The 4,060-nt window shown below is 41.1% G+C and overlaps 1 protein-coding gene across 2 annotated transcripts in view; it reads right to left on the minus strand.

Moving 5' to 3' along the window:
- ANKRD27 (ankyrin repeat domain 27 (VPS9 domain)) overlaps positions 1-4,060 on the minus strand; it is a 60,666-nt gene that overhangs the window by 9,012 nt on the left and 47,594 nt on the right. The gene's annotated exons all lie outside the window — the stretch shown is intronic.

Here is a 4,060-nt window from a genome sequence, read left to right on the forward strand (position 1 = left end):
ACCCACTCCAGTGTTCTTGCCTAGAGAATCCCAGGGACGGGGGAGCCTGGTGGGCTGCTGTCTATGGGGTCACACAGAGTCAGACACGACTGAACTGACTTAGCAGCAGCAGCGGCACAAAAGACAGTTGAGCTTGGTGGGGGAGCACCTAAGGGACTCCCCTGCTGCTCCAGTAGCTGGGACTCCATGCTCCCGATGCAGCAGACCCAGGTTTGGTACCTGGTAGGGGAACGAGATCCCACATGCCCCAACTAAGAGGTCACACGCAGCAACTAAGACCCAGCACAGCCAAATAAATAGTAAAAAATGAGCACATAAAATAACATCTTTAGTTACCAGGGAAATGCAAATCAAACCAAGAATCACAAAACTAAAGGGTCACGAAGCACATAAGTGACAGTTGGGAGAGGGAACGTGTAATCCAGCCAACTTCAAAGGGGCGGGAGGGAATATCGGGGGTGATAGAGACAGTCTATTCTCTTGCCTGCGCTGGTGGTTAAGCATTCATTTGTCAAACCTCAGAAAGCTGTTGGCTATTTATCTCTCAAGCTGAAGCTCCCCTTCATGTTTATCATGGAACTTCTTTATTATTCACAATAGTTTTAAAACCAATCATGCAGATACAAGGAAAATCAATCACTAAATTAAAAGGGCAAACAAAACAAAGAAATAGAACTAAAAACAAACATTGAATTGTGATGCTGGATCAAGTATTTGATAGTGGAATGAGTATGTCAGTGGTTTCTGTGACTGATCAAGGATTAAAACTTGGGTTATCTAGTTCACTTCTTGATGATTAATAATATTATCTCTTTAAAAAACTATGTTGAACTTAAAGGGTGAATTTTACTGTACATAAGTTATACTTCAAAAATCACAAACAAACAAGTGAAGAAGTAGAAGGGGAAAAACATGATGAAACACCACTGCACACTTACCAGAAGGGCTAAAGTTAAAAAGTCAAAATACCAATTGTTGACCAGGATATAAGTCAACTAGAACTCTCACACCCTGCTGGTGGGGAATGAAAAATGCTATAATCACTGGAAAACTGGCCATTTCTTATGAAGTTAACATATACCTCCTGTGTCAGTTCAGTCGCTCAATCGTGTCTGACTCTTTGCGACCCCATGAATCACAGCACGCCAGGACCCCCTGTCCATCACCAACTCCCAGAGTCCACCCAAACCCATGCCCATTGTGTTAGTGATGCCATCCAACCACCTCATCCTCTGTCGTCCCCTTCTCCTCCTGCCCTCAGTCTTTCCCAATGAGTCAGCTCTCCGCATCAGGTGGCCAAAGTATTGGAGTTTCAGCTTCAACACCAGTCCTTCCAATGAACACCCAGGACTGATCTCCTTTAGGATGGACTGGTTGGATCTCCTTGCGGTCCACGGGACTCTCGAGTCTTCTCAAACACCACAATTCAAAATCATCAGTTCTTCTGCGCTCAGCTTTCTTTATATTCTAACTCTTACATCCATACATGACTCCTGGAAAAACCATAAGCCTTGACTAGACAGACCTTTGTTGGCAAAGTAATGTCTCTGCTTTTCAATATGCTATCTAGGTTGGTCATAACTTTCCTTCCAAGGAGTAAGTGTCTTTTAATTTCATGGCTGCAGTCACCATCTGCAGTGATATTGGAGCCCAAAAAAATAAAGTCAGCCACTGTTTCCCCATCTATTTCCCATGAAATGATGGGACCGGATGCCATGATCTTAGTTTTCTGAATGTTGAGCTTTAAGCCAACTTTTTCACTTTCCACTTTCACTTTCATCAAGAGGCTTTTTAGTTCCTCTTCACTTTCTGCCATAAGGGTGGTGTCATCTGCATATCTGAGGTTATTGATATTTCTCCCAGCAATCTTGATTCCAGCTTGTGTTTCTTCCAGTCCAGCGTTTCTCATGATGTACTCTGCATATACGTTAAATAAGCAGGGTGACAATATACAGCCTTGACGTACTCCTTTTCCTATTTGGAACCAGTCTGTTGTTCCATGTCCAGTTCTAACTGTTGCTTCCTGACCTGCATATAGGTTTCTCAAGAGGCAGGTCAGGTGGTCTGGTATTCCCATCTCTTTCAGAATTTTCCACAGTTTATTGTGATCCACACAGTCAAGGGCTTTGGCATAGTCAATAAAGCAGAAATAGATGTTTTTCTGGAACTCTCTTGCTTTTTCAATGATCCAGGGGATGTTGGCAATTTGAACCTCTGGTACCTCTGCCTTTTCTAAAACCAGCTTGAACATCTGGAAGTTCACGGTTCACATATTGCTGAAGCCTGGCTTGGAGAATTTTGAGCATTACTTTACTAGCGTGTGAGATGAGTGCAATTGTGCGGTAGTTTGAGCATTCTTTGGTAATGCCTTTCTTTGGGATTGGAATGAAAACTGACCTTTTCCAGTCCTGTGTAACATATCAATTATACTCATGGATAATGACCCAAGTAGACATATGTTTACACAAAGACCTGTACACACAAATGTTCTCGGTTGGTTTATTCACAAAGCCCAAAGCAGGAGACAACTAAATGCCCTGATCCCAGGTTGTTTCGAGTAATCAACAGTTTATTCTTTACCACTGAGCCTGATGCACTTCGTTTAGCCAGTTAATCTGTTGAAGGACATGTGGGTTGTCTCTGGTTTGGGGATATGGCAAATAAAGTTGCTGATGAACCTATTAGCAGAAATAAAGACACAGACGTAGAGAACAAAGGTATGGAACACCAAAGGGGGTAAGGCGAGGGATGAATTGGGAGATTGGGATTGACATATATGCAGTATTGATCCTATGTATAAAACCAATAACTAATGAGAAATGGCTGTACAGCACAGGGAACTTGACTCAGTGGTGACCTAAATGGGAAGGAAATGCAAAAGAGGGGGTATAGTATAGAGCGGATTCACTTTGTACAGCAGAAACTAACACAACATTGTAAAGCAACTATACTCCAATAAAAAAATTTTTTTTAAGTTGCTGTGTACATTTGTTTACAGGTTTTTGTGAGAACATGTTTCCATTCCACAAAGATCAGTTGCCCTTAGTGGATCTTCCATTCCACTAAGATCAATAAGGAAAGCAACTGCTGAATCATATTGCAATTACAGGGTAATTCTATGGTTAGTTTTATACGGAACAACACCACACACATTTTTCCAAAGTGGCTTTTACATTCCTAGCAGCAATGGATGAGTAACCAATTTCCCCGCATCCTCACCAACATTTGGTATTGTCACTTTTCACTAATTTTTATTTTAGCCGTTCTGCTAGGTGCGTAGCACTGTCTCATGGTGGTTATACTTTGCATTTCCCTGAAGGGTGATGACCTTTAACATCCTTTCACATGCTTATTTGCCATCTTTAAATGTTCTTCGGTGAAATGGACGTTCATTTTCAATGCCCATTTTCTTACTGGTTTGTTTTTACTATTGAGTTTTGGAGGTTCTTTGTATAGTCTAGATTCTGGCCCTTTGTCAGATACATGGTTTGCAGACATTTTCTTTTAAGTCAGTAGTTTGCCTGTAGCTTCTTTGCATGGGTTTCCACAGGGCAAGTTTCTAAATGAGAAGTCCAACTATACCACAAAGCTACAGTCATCAAGACAGTATGGTACTGGCACGAAGACAGAAATACAGATCAGTGGAACAAAACAGAAAGCCCAGAGACAAATCCACGCTCCTATGGACACCTTATCTTTGACAAAGGAGGCAAGAATATACAGTGGAGAAAAGATAATCTCTTTAACAAGTGGTACTGGGAAAACTGGTCAACCACTTGTAAAAGAATGAAACTAGAACACTTTCTAACACCATACACAAAAATAAACTCAAAATGGATTAAAGATCTAAATGTAAGACCAGTAACTATAAAATTCCTAAAGGAGAACATAGGCAAAACACTCTCCAACATAAATCACAGCAGGATCCTCTATGACCCACCTCCCAGAGCAATGGAAATAAAAGCAAAAATAAAGAAATGGGACCTAATTAAACTTTGCACAACTAAGGAAACTATAAGCAAGGTGAAAAGACAGCCTTAAGAATAGGAGAAAATAATAG

This window comes from Bison bison, unplaced genomic scaffold, assembly GCF_000754665.1.
Source record: "Bison bison bison isolate TAMUID 2011002044 unplaced genomic scaffold, Bison_UMD1.0 scf7180017864280, whole genome shotgun sequence".
NCBI lineage: Eukaryota > Metazoa > Chordata > Mammalia > Artiodactyla > Bovidae > Bison > Bison bison.